Source organism: Hylobates moloch, unplaced genomic scaffold (assembly GCF_009828535.3).
Source record: "Hylobates moloch isolate HMO894 unplaced genomic scaffold, HMol_V3 SCAFFOLD_5, whole genome shotgun sequence".
Classification (NCBI taxonomy): domain Eukaryota; kingdom Metazoa; phylum Chordata; class Mammalia; order Primates; family Hylobatidae; genus Hylobates; species Hylobates moloch.
This window is the reverse complement of record NW_026652280.1, coordinates 83,207,297-83,219,954: the sequence shown is the minus strand read 5'-3', so window position 1 is coordinate 83,219,954 and position 12,658 is coordinate 83,207,297. Positions and strand designations below refer to the sequence as shown.

Below are 12,658 nucleotides of genomic sequence, written 5' to 3'. Positions count from 1 at the left end.
GTGAATACTACACGTGGGGCAGAGGCCCTGGAAGGGGTACAGTGGGGCTTACGCAGGAGGGAAGATGAGGACAGGGTCCCTGTATGCGGGGGGGAGGGCGGCCGGCTCCAGCACAAGCCCTTATTGCTATTACCACCCGCGTGATTTCATCCAATTATAAATTGTAATTTCTCCATGAAAGCGAGAGATGGAAAAAGTCCAGTGAGGTCATCTGCCTCTCTGGCCAGGGCACAGAAATTGTTTTATACTGATGGGGGTGGGGCAGGGGCAGCGGGCCTTGGCATTTTGAGAGGATGACGGCCGTGTCCTGGGAGCCCAGAGGCTCCAGTCAGCTGTGGCCGCTGCCTCCCCATAAAGAGAGAAACCACTGAGCTCTGCTTTTGAAAGTAAGAATTCAAAAAGGAGGCAGGTTCATCCCACTGGTGTGTTCGCCTCAGACCCTTCCCATAGCTTCTCGGCTTTATCCTGAGACCGTCCCATAGCTCTCAGGATAGAGGCAGTGCTCCTACGGTAGTTTCCAAGGGCCCTGCCCAGCCCACCAGCCGTGTCTCCCACTACTGCCCACTAATGCCCCGAGCTGACTCCAGCCTGGCCCTTCACTGTACTTTTCCCCTTCTGTAAGAATCTGTGCAGACGTCATCCCTCCCTCCCTGCAATGGGCCACCCTCCCCTTGGCTTGTGTGGTCCTGTGAACCATGACAGCAACGACATAGCATGAAAAGAATTGTCTCCCTGGCTTCAAGGGAGGACCTGAGGCTGGATCCCCCAGGGCCTGGCTCAGTGCCTTGCATGCAGTTGGTGCTCAATAAATGCACCCATCAAACTCTCCATCTGCTCCCTCATTTAGAAAACCAAGGCACTAAGCAAGGCTCTTGGTGCCCATCCAGCTTTGTATGTCCTCAGTCCACCTTCCCTGCTGCAGCCCCCACCCCCACCTTCCCTGGGGCCTGCAGAGCCTCCTGGAACCCCAGTGCTGGGATACTGGGCTCCTCAGCGTCTGTGCCCTGGATAAGTGGGGCCTCTCAGGTTTCTGGGGTGTGTATTGGTTTTCCAAGTGAGTCTGGCTGGCAGTGGTTGGGAGGTGTGAGCTCTCCAGCAGCACTGTGGCTCTTCCCTTGTGTGGGTGCATAATGATGATCATTAGTAGCCACCTGCATTCACTGAACCAAAGGAGGCCCAAGAATAAATATGTAAATGCGTGTGCCTGGCAGACACCTCCCGCCAGAGCCATAGCGCCCCCAGTGGCCGCCCTCCTGGCTCGAGTGAGTGGAGACCATGCCATGTGAAGTTAGTGGTTACACTCCTCGCCTTGGCCTCCCCTGTTCCCACAGGCTCCAGGTCTGGTCTCTGTGCTCAAAACCAATAAACCATTTTTTGAGTCAACATCATAAAAGCTGCCATTTTGAGTAAAAGTACTTTGAGACGCTTACACAATTCTACTTTTGTTGTCGTCAATCACATCACAACTGTATTAAAAGAAATTTGAAAGGAGGGAAAGAAAGCCAAGTGCCCAGTCTCACATCTCTGCACCACCCTCTGCATTTTGGCCGAATCTGCCCATACACATATGCCAGGGGACAATGCACCTTGTCCTTTCCCAGTAATTTCTGCCTTGCCATCTTCCCTGAGCTTGGGAAGACAGCATGGCTAGCAGGTCAGGGAGGACTACTTCCATTGTGTGGACTGAGAAGAGGGAGCAGGACTTGTCCAGGGTTATACAACCTGCAGCAGTGTCAGGGCCTCAAACTCCAGGCCAATTTCCTTCTTGCTGCACTACTCCAAGACAGTGCAAGAGAAACGGACCATCCACCAAACACTGCACTGAGGGGCCCTGGGCTTCTCCCGAGGCTCTCTTGTGCACCCCTCCATCCATCCATCCCTCCATCCTTCCATCTCTCCTTCCATTTCTCTATCCCTCCATCTCACCATTTCTCTATTCATTCATCCATCCATCCATCCATCTATCCATTCATCTCTCCATCCGTCCATCCTTCTTACTCATTTCTCCATTCACCCATCCATCTCTCCATCTGTCAACCCATCCATTCATCTCTCCATCCATCCTTCCATCTATCTCTCCATTCATCCTTCCCTCTCTTCATCCATCCATCCCTCCATCAATCTATCCATTCATCTCTCCATCCATCCTCCTATCTCTCCATCCATCCATCCTTCCATCTCTGTATTCATCCTTCCATCCCTCCATCTCTCCATCAATCCATCTATTCACCTCTATCCATCCATCCATCTCTCCATCTTTTCATCCATCCATCCATTTCTCCATCTATCCATCTGTCCATTCATCCATCCATCTCTCTATCCATCCATTTCTCTCCACCTATCCATTTCTCCATCTTTCCGTCTACCCATCTCTCCATCCAGCAAACATATTCTGAGTGTAATCATGCTCCAGGCATTGTACAAGACATTGGGGATCCAAAGAGATGCCCCCATCCTCCAGGAGCTTACAGTCCAGTGGGGAGGGCACTGGTTTTCAGAAGGCTACGGTGTGAGACGCACACAGGGCAGTTTGGGAGCCAAGAGCCCCGCCTTGCCCAGCCTTCGGGGAGTGGGGTGGATCACGGAGGCTTCTTGGAGAAGATGACGCTGTGCTGTGGTTCTGAGGTACTCTCATGTCATGACAATCACATGTGGGCTCATTGGCAATCCAGAGGGGGGCAGGTCTGGCTGGGTTTTCCCTTGACCACCTGCCTATCTTCTAGAGCCATTGCCCACCCTTGGCCCTCAGGGCTTCCTCCTGAAGTAGAAATGATCCTCAGGCCCTCAGCTTTACAGTTCATAGCTGCCTTAAAGATCGGAGCTCTCTGATATTAATTCCTATATTGGCAATTAGCCCTCCTGTTTCATTTCAACCTTTGGCTCTTTGGGATGGATTTTTATGTATGTGTCATTAATCAGATGGCTGGTGTGTGCTGCTAGAAACCCAGGTGGGCTCTATGGCTGGTGACTTAGTGAAGTGGTGTTTTAAATGAACAACATGCCTGCCCCCTCCCTGGGCAGAGGTGCCCTGTGGCAAAGAGGGCAGAGTTTAGATCATTGTAAGCAGGTCAGAGCTGATGCGAGCTAGGAGACCCAGGATTTTCTTTCATTTTGGACTTCCAGGCTGAGGTCAGCATCTGTATCTGACCTTTATAGATGAAAAGGCTCTTTGTGACTCAAACTGGAGTTTGTTCCATGGCTGCTGACTTCCCCCTACCAGGGGGGAAGGATGGCCGTCCACAGAGCTTGTTCTTTTCTTTCCCATTGCAGAGAGTGGTCTGGGGGCTGCTTATTCCCTCTCTCCCGAGGGCACTGGAGACAGAAGGCTGGGGGCAGGGAGAGCATTGCCGTGTGGGGGCTAGGACCGCTCCAGTAATGGGCTCAGCATGTAGGGAGTGGGATGGGAAGAACATTTCAGGCTGAGGGAACAGCCTATGTGAAGGCTGGAGGTGGGAGGGCTTGGTACAATGAGAGGTCAGTGTCCCAGAGCTCTGAGTGAGTGGAGGGCCGTGATCCGAGCTGAAGCAGGGCCCAGAGCCTGGTCTTGGGGGCGCTCTGAATGCTACGCTGAGGGGCCTGGTCTTCGTACAAGGGCAGCGGGGAGGCCGTGAGGGTGCCGAGGCATGGAGGAGTGTGACCAGACTTGCAATTTAGAAAGAGCGTTCTTGCTGCTGCATGGAGACCTGGAAGGTGCCCGGGTGCATGGAGAGGACCAGTGAAAAGCTGGGACTGCGTCCTCAGGAACAGGGGCAGGGACCTAGGCTAGGGACCTCACACAGTGAGGGGTTGAAGGGAAGGGGCCAACTTGGGAGGCCCCCAGGCTTTACTCCCTGAAGACAGGCCTGGGTGCTGAGTGGGTTCCCACCTCCTTCTCCTCACTGGAGGGCAGCTGAGTGCTCCCAGGAGCATCACCAAGAGAGCCATGGACAGCCAGCTTGCTATGGGCTTCGAGCCTGGTCCTGATCTGCAGCCTGCAGCCCCGGGCCTGAGCAGGAGCAGGAAGGCCACTGGTGGCTGTGCCTTCTGCTCTGTGAGATGGGCCCACCCCATTCCCTGCCCACTTGCTCCCGGCCCCCAGGCTTGGCACCGCTGCATGGCACCCGAGTAGCAGGGTGAGAAGAGGCGGAGGCGAGAGCCTGCTTGTGTGGTGCGAACCCTTCCAGCCTCCGCTCTGCTAATTAAACCATCTCCTGACAAAACCCAGACTTTCAGGGTATTTGCAAGTGTGCGAGCCAGGCCGTGGGTGGCTTCAGGAGTTTGTGCCGCCCGGCCGGCAGGCCTGGGCCTTTGCCAGCGCCCACCCTCAAGATGGCCATCAGAGAAACTCAGCAGGCAGCGCCCAGAGCAGGGCGCTCCAGGGGTGCGGGGCCCACTCACCCAGGACAGAGCTTCTCTTGCCATGGGACATCTCCCCTTCTTTATTCTCTTCCTTCCTTCCCTTCACACGTGGGCAGCTCTGGCCAGAGGTGGCCTGGGAGTTCACCCATCCCCTGGTGCTGAGTTGGCAGAGAAGCCCAAATTGGGCACAGACTGTAGCCACCTGCCCCTCCCTACCTGCCCCACTGGACCCAACAGTCCCTCCCTGTACTGTCTGGGGGGTCTGGAGGCCCAGTTCTGCCAGGCTCAGGGTGCTGCAGAGGGGGAGGGTTCCCTAGCTGAAGCTGCTGCCCTCACAGTGCAGCTGAGCAACAGGGGACCTAGAAACGGCTGCCGGTGGGCACCGCCATCCCCGGGCAGCAGGGAGACAGGAGCAGGCAGGCGCCTGAAGAGTCCTCATCCGCCTGGAGTGCTCTTGTGCCTTTGAAATCTCCTCCCAGCAAGGGCAGGCAGGAACTCCCAGGCCCAGACGCTGAGCGAGTGGGTGAGCAGGGGACCAGCAAGGGCCGCTCGCACCCAGCTCACTGAGTGACAGGCATCGGCTCTCAGCTCTGCGGGGGGAGGCCCTCGAGGGGACACAGCTGGCAGTGTGCTTGGAGGGTATGGGGACACGGCAGCCCCCCACAGGCCTGCCCTCTTCACCTCAGGGAGAGGCACTGCGGCCAGAGCCTGCCCCTTCACAGAGCAACTCTAGGCACAAAAGCGGACAGGGCAGGGTGCGGTGGCTCACGCCTGTAATCCCAGCACTTTGGGAGGCTGAGGCAGGCAGATCACTTGAGGTCAGGAGTTCAAGACCAGCCTGGCCAACATGTTGATACCCTTGTGTCTACTAAAAATAAAAAAATTAGCTGGGCATGATGGCAGGCGCCTGTAATCCCAGCTACTCGGTGGGCTGAGGCAAGACAATCGCTTGAACCCAGGAGTCAGAGGTTGCAGTGAGCCGAGATCATACCACTGCACTTCATCCTGGGCAGCACAGTGAGACTCAGTCTCAAAAAAAAAAAAAAGAAGGGACAGGAACGACCACTTGCCTGCCAGCTCTACCTGGCAGACCTCACTGTAACGCGTCGCCTGTGCCCATTAGGGCCCGTGTCCACCCTAGAGGAAGCTCGGGGTGATGAACCTGGTGCCACCAGCCAAGGCCGGAACCTCTTCTTTCAGGAAATTGGCCTGCTTTTGTCGGCAGAACAGTGGCTGTTCAACCCCTGCCTGCCCATCACAGTGCTCTTGGCTGCCCCTTGGCCGAGGCAGGTGGTGGAGCCAGCAGGCAGCTCTGGTCGCCTCCTGGCCTCCAGGGTCTGGGCACTCTCACAGTGTCTCCTGGCAGCCTGGCTGTGAAGTGGGCCCCACGCTGTCCCCACACTAGAGCTCTTGAGTGGCAGTTTGAAGCAGCACTGTGCTGGCTGCAGCGCAACACATCCTGCAGGCTCATGGGCCCCTGGGGGGTGGGGGGACCACTGCTGGAGACTCCCCAGGGAGAAAGCTGAGGAGCTGTCAGAGAACCCAGGCTCTGCCCAAAGGCAGTCAGCTCCCTCCCTCGGCTGCCCCTTCCCCAGACCCTCCCCTCAGCCTCGAGCTCCTCCATTCAGGTCTCAACCCCTGACTTGGAGCCCCTCTTGGCCTATTTCAGGAGCCCCCTGCTCACCTCCTTCAAGGGCTCTGTGCTAGTGCTGGGGGTCCGGTTTGCAGCACCTCCCTCCGCCTGCTGCATCTAGAAACCCAGCCCTTCTCATACCTCCGCTGTGAGCTGGGGATTCCAGGCCACGCATATGCCATCATCTGAGTTACTCAGGTGCAGCTGGAGGAAGCCGCCTTTCCTTCCAGAAGCATCCACTAGCTTCAGTTCTCTATTTCCCTCCCACCAGCTCTGCCAGCCTCCAGGCCCCAGGGACAGGTGCCCTCTCACTCAGCTCCCAGCTCTCTGGTTTCCCTGCACCAGCAAGAGCCTGTGCCAAGGGATTTTTTGCCTGTGTTGGAAATCTCCCACCCTTTCCCTCCTTCCCGTAAACATGCTCTCTCTGGCCGAGAGCAATGCTGTGCGCTCGGCCCAGGCGGCCAGACTTTGTTAATATTTACAGCGAGTGGCTCAGGAAGCTATTAGCTTCCTTTTCTTGTTGTTAATTGAAAGAGGAGAAAATGGTTGTAACACTTCAAAAGAACTTAAAGCGCAGCCTGAGAGACTAGCTGAATTGGGAGGAATGGGGGAAAAGGAGAGAGACTATTTTAAATAAATAAAGCAAGCAAGCCAGCCCACACCTCACACGGGAGTGGAATGTCGTTCCTTCCCCATCTTTGCAGACGCCTGGCTTTCCTCTGAGGTTTCCTTAGTGCCTCTCATTGTATATTTTCCTTTTCATTCGGGAGCCTGCCTTAAGGAGAGAAGGAGGAAGAGAAAGGATTCGCAGCACACTTTTGTTAATAACAAGGCTCTTTGAAGCCACAGCTAACGAGGCCCCTGCTACCTTCACTCCTGGAGCACACGGGGCTGGGCGACCTGTGGCTGCCTCCCCTCCTGGGACACAGGCCCAGATGGGACATTCAGAGAAATCCACTCCTGGGCCCCACAGCCTGGATGTGACCTCTGAGAAGTGCTTCGGCCTTAGTTCTCCTGTGAACCCCAGGCACAGCCAAGGATGCCGTGGTTGTGGGGTCGGGGGTGACTTTCTGAATCCTGGTAGATAGGGGCCAGCATTGAGAGGCCTCTGGCCTCTGTGGTCAGCCTCCCTGAACCACTTTTCCCAAAGACAAATGGTCCCGCCCGCAGCAGCCACACATTGAGCTTCCAGAGTCTGCCCCATGACGTACGTGACCAAATGGCTCTGCCAGTCACCCTGCGGTTAGGCAGGGACAGGAATGGATGACTCAGGAGGCCTTCACTCCAGGAGCCTGCCATTCATTTCTAACTGACAACTGTTTCTTCCTCCAAGAAGCTTCCCTGACCCTTCCTTGTCCCCAGCCTGCTTAACTTTGTTTTTTGGGATTTTTTTTTTTTTTTTTAGATGGACTCTCACTCTGTCACTCAGGCTGGAGTGCAGTGGCACGATCTCAGCTCACTGCAACCTCCACCTCCCGGGTTCAAGCAATTCTCTGCCTCAGCCTCCCAAGTAGCTGGGATTTCAGGCGCCCACCACCATGCCTGGCTAACTTTTTTTTGTATTTTTAGTAGAGACGGGGTTTCACCATCTTCCAGGTTGGTCTTGAACTCCTGACCTCGTGCTCCACCTGCCTTGGCCTCCCAAAGTGCTGAGATTACAGGCGTGAGCCACCACGCCCAGCCTAAGTTTTGTATTTTTAATAGAGATAGGGTTTCACCATGTTGGCCAGGCTGGTCTCAAACTTCTGACCTCAGATGATCTGCCTGGCTTGGTCCTCAAAGTGCTGGGATTACAGGCGTGAGCCACCGCGCCCGGCCCTGGCCTGCTTAGCTTTGGCCTCTCAGGCTCCCCTGGCACCCTGCTTTCTATCAGCGGGCTCTTCTCTGCTTCTGCAGAGCAAGATGGCTCACTGTACCAGACACAGAGGGATGCCTTGCCCCCAGCCTCTGGTTGCTGCACAGGCTGCATTAATGGAGGAATCAACGGCATATTGAAGGAGGTGATCACTACACCACCTCCTCCCTCCTTCCACCCTGGTCACGCCAGACTAGAACACTTTTCTGTTCTGGGCTCTTAGAGACGCACAGCCACACTACAGAGCGGGAGGCCCAGCGAGTGGGGAGTGACCTTGGCCATGACCAAGAAGGGGTGGGGCTTGTTCAGCCCTGTCCAGGGAAGAGGGCAGTCTCCTGTCCTCAGCAGAGAAGGAAGACCGACCTGTTCTGGGAGGCCCAAGAACTGGAAGGACTGGGAGGGAAGGACTGGGAGGGATGGAATTAAGAAAGAAATCTGTACCAGGCAGAGATGCCCAACGGTGGGCCAGGCTGCCCCCGCCAGGGGCATCCATACCTAGTCTACATGGCCACTGGCAGAGATGCCAGGCAGCGGTGAGCATGCCAGGTGGAGGCCTGGCTTCCTGGCTCACTCAGCCCTTGCCCTCTCCACTGGGGAGTATAACTGTCTTTTCCCAAAGGGCCATGAGCTCTTACGGGTAAGGACTGTGTCCGCAGCAGTGACAACAGCAGCAGCTGACTCGATTGAGTTCTAGATGGCCCAGGCACACAGAGCTGAGATGTTGATGTGGATAATAATAATACTAACAACAGTAGTGGCCACCCTGTGTTGTGTCCGAGGCAGACACTACTCACACGTCGCCTCACTGAATGCACAGGCATTGTTATTACCATTCCAATTTTCCACCTGAGAAAACAGATATTCAGGAGCCTGCCCAGGGTCCCACAGGGGGTCTGCTCCAGAGCCTGGATGCAAACTCACTCCTCTCTCCACTCTGGGTCCTCAATGCCACACCAGCCACTCCAGTCTGGCCAGGGACTAAAGGTCGGCAGGAGGCTGCAAGCCGAGCTCCCTCTGCAGGGTCACAGGGCACATTAGCATATTAAAGGCTCTGAGAAGTCCTGCAGCAAAGATGCCAATTGAAGTTTGTTCACTCCGGCGGTTACCAACTGACTTTGTCTTTGGTGACACCTGTTAACCTCCCAGCATTCGTGTCTTCTTCAAACCATGCTTGGGGAGATGCTGTGAGTGTTCATGCACCTGTTTACTCAGGCTTTTGGTAAGGGGCTGCTGTGTGCCACGCAGGGGCCTGGTGCTGGTGACATGCAGTGGTGAGGACAGGCCTGTCCCTGCCCTGTGCCTCCCTGGTGCCCAGCTGGTGGCTGGCACACAGTGGCACACGTGCCTGCAGCAAGTGAGGCCTGAATGAGAGTGGGAGTGGACGGGGCAGAGGAGCCAGGCTGGGCCATGGGAAGCCACGTGTCATGACCACACGCGGTCTCTGAGCCGCCCCATCTCCTCCCATTGTGGATGCTGTGTCAAGACCTCTGGCCACACCCAACCTCAACCTCTCCAGCGGCATATAGGCCCCTGGGAGGCCCCACCAGCCCTCCATTGGCAGGGTCAGAGCCCTCTGCCCCCACCCCAGGACCCCTGCCAGGTCCAGCACCTCTTCCCTTCCCTTCAGGCCCTGTCTCTCTGGCCCTGACATTCTGATCACATCCCTTGGCCTGCCTGGAATACTAATTCTCCCCATATGAAACCATCCGTGTTTAATTTTTTTAAGAGGCAGACAGAAAGACAAGAACAGGGGAGATGTCAGTGGGTAGGAATTGGAGCCCTCTTTGGAGCCTGAGACTGTGCAGTGGCTCCAGCCACTCGGGATGCCACGGCGACCCTAACACAGGCCAAGCTTGGAGGCCAGGAAGGACGGTGGCCTTTTGAATACACCAGAAGGACGGTGGCCTTTTGAATGTGCTATGGTCCTGGCTTGGGTGGGAGGATTGTTTTTTGGGACCCTCAGGAGCTGAGATCACGTGGGGATAGAGGGTCGGCAGCCCCGCTGTCCTCTGTACCACCTGAGAGCCCAGAGTGCCCCACCGCCCTCAGTATGCTTCCTGCAGCCCCAGAGAGAGGCCTCGGGACACAGAGAAGAGTGGCCAGATGGTGGGATTGGCCCAGCAGCCGCTCTGGTGCTGCTGCCTTTGGCTGTGCCGGGCCTCAGCAGCCTCTTGGTGGACTGGGGTAGTGGCCCACTGTCAGGAGGGCTGTTGTGGGAAGAACAGGTAAGCCTTGCTGGAGGGGACAGGACAGTGCTAACGGCCGGTGTCCAGGTGGGGAGTTGGGGCCCCTCATGCAACTTCAGCAGCTGCGCCCCTTGGGCTGAGTGTCTTCTGAACATCAGTCTCCTTATCTGTCGGATAGGGGGATGGTGGCGGCAACGTCCTAGGCTGTGGCGAGGACTCCAGGAGGTGCTGTGCAAACGCCCGAAGGACTGGCTCAGCTCTTCCTGGGCATGCACCTCAGCTACTGTTCTAACCCACCAGCCCCGACCCCACCCCAGCCTCACCCCTATAGGCTCGTCCCCCACATCCACCTCCCTGGCACTGGTGCAGCCCTGGGGCAAAAGCTGCGGTGGTACCACCCGCCCCCCAACCTCCCTACCTGGCATCCTCACGTCCCCAGAGGAATGAACGAGATTGTAACGGCAGGAAACTTGACAGAAAATGAAACGTGATGAAATCAGCTACGTGAATGATGAAATCCAAATTCCAGCCTCCCTGTGAGGCGGGGTGAACACTGTCCCATGCTCTGCGGGCTGCAGACCCTGCAGCGGAGCCTGCCACTGCCCACTTCCCTTGCCCCAGGAGCTGGAATCTTAGGCCCCCTCCCCATCCCACTTCTATCCTCCTCCTATGCCCCCTCCCCACCCTCTCTTCCCTCCTTCTCCTCTCCCTCCTCCTCCCATGTCGCTCCTCATCTTCTCTTCCCTCCTCCTCCTCCGTCTTCTTCCTCCCCTCCCTCCTCCTCCCATGTCCCCATCCTCTTCCCTCCTTCTCCCCTTCATCCTCCCCTCATCTTCCCATGTCCCTCTCCATCCTCCCCTCCCTCCTCCCCCTTCTCCTAGGCACAGTCAGCAGTCAGTGACCAACTGACCCAGAGGTCAGAGGTCAGTGCTGCAGATTCTGCCAGTGCCCCCTGCAGAGCAGACCAAACTGAGACCACCCTGGCTGGCACTCCCCCTGCCCTCTCCTGCTTTACTTCCTCCCTCAGGGCTCCCTGGGAGCGCAGGGCTGGACCCGACTCAGGCTCTGCTTCTGCAGAGCCCCAGAGACAAACCCCAAGTGCCTGATAGAGATACGCCACCACCCCTGCCCCCATTTTAGTCTTGGGACGCCCCTGCCTCAGAGAAGGGGTCTATCGGTGGCTGGGGACAAGGCCTGGGGCTGCGCAGTGCTCCAGCTGGGACCCCTTCCTGCGGCGATGGCTGGCCACAGCCTCCACTTCCTGCCTCATCCCGCAGCCTCCTGGCCCAGCCACCTGTGAGCAGGCAGAGCCGGTCGAGGGAGGGCCCGGGGAAGCAAATGTGATTATTTGGCCTCCTCCTCCTCCTCCACCTCGGGGGCTGCCTCATAAATTATTATCGACCCACTGCTGCCCGGGCTGGAGGCGAGTTGAGGAAATAAAGCACCGGGCTCAGTAATTGTGCCCTGCTGCCTGAGTTTACTTATTTGTGGCTTTCCTACCCACTAAGAAACGAGACGATAAATAACTGCTATTAGGCTCCCAGACGGGAAAAGCAACGCACGATGCATTTCCCGAGGACGAGCAAAGGCTGGACACCCACACGCCCGTTGGCCTTTCCCACACCCTGTCACCCTGTGGACTCAGGCTGTTCAGGGCCTGAAACCTGGGGCCTGGGAAGACAGGCAGAGGATGAGTCCCCAGCCCCGTGGGGAGAGGGTGCATATCTTCCCCTCCCCCAGCCGCATTCTAGAAGGTTCTGGGCTCAGGATGACACGGCTGTTGAGTCCAGTCACAGGCTTTGTGTTTCTCTTTTGTTTGTTAGTTGGATGGAGGGCCTTGTCGTAAGTGCTGAAAGAATGAATACCCCACCTTATCCAACCCTCTCACTCTACAGGGCGTGGGGGGCAAACTGAGGCTCAGACAGGTGAATGCCCTGCCCAGGGTCACACAGGGCAGAGCTGGTCTCGACTCAGCACCATCGTCCTCCTCATTCTTTCCCTGGGGGCAGGACACCTACGAGCGGGCACTGAGACTGGCATCAGGGGCCCTTACCCTCCTCTCAGCCCTGCCCCCACGGGACTGGCAGCTTCCCCGAAGGCACCGTCTCAGGGCCTCTCACCCTCCCTCAAGAGCCCCACTTTGTCCAGGCCCTGGGCCGGCTTCTCTCAAGGCATCACCTCCACCCCAGGAGTGGGGCCAGGCTGGGACTGGGGAACTTCTTGCTCTGAGAACAGTCTCCCCAAGTTTTTAGCCGCTTTCTCTGGTCCGTGGCTGCTGACCTGGCAGCTGGGAAGGAAGGTGCATGGATAAGAGGAGGAGGCTGGAGAAAGCCCCTGGGGAGTCAGGGGAGAGGGCTGGACCCACACCCGTGTTGAATCCCACCCCTGCTCCGTGAGGCAACGACTCCTCCATGTTACAGATGGGGACTCTGGGCTCAGAGATGATGAGCCCCCTGCCCAGGTCTAGGGGACTTGCGGGCCCTGTTTTGACCGAGTTTGGGTACGAATCCCTGGCACACTGGGACACTTGGCTGCCCTACCCCGGTCTTACAGCTGGTAAACAGCAGCACCAAGCCCTGCTCTCCCACCCAGAGCCCGGGGCCCTCACCTCTGCGGTGCAATGCCAGCCCCTCAGCAGAGCACCTG

General features: G+C 57.1%; 2 protein-coding genes across 12 annotated transcripts in view; one reads left to right on the top strand and one right to left on the bottom strand.

Moving 5' to 3' along the window:
- MACROD1 (mono-ADP ribosylhydrolase 1) overlaps positions 1 to 12,658 on the top strand; it is a 168,737-nt gene that overhangs the window by 66,160 nt on the left and 89,919 nt on the right. The window lies entirely within an intron of this gene.
- FLRT1 (fibronectin leucine rich transmembrane protein 1) overlaps positions 1 to 12,658 on the bottom strand; it is a 90,867-nt gene that overhangs the window by 24,733 nt on the left and 53,476 nt on the right. The window contains exon 1 of one of the 7 annotated variants that reach the window (XR_009213551.1): positions 6,634 to 6,692. The exons of the other annotated variants lie outside the window; for them this stretch is intronic. The gene's annotated coding sequence lies outside the window, so the exon portion shown is untranslated. Of the gene's footprint in view, positions 1 to 6,633; positions 6,693 to 12,658 lie in introns of those variants that run through there. 7 annotated transcript variants of the gene reach the window in all.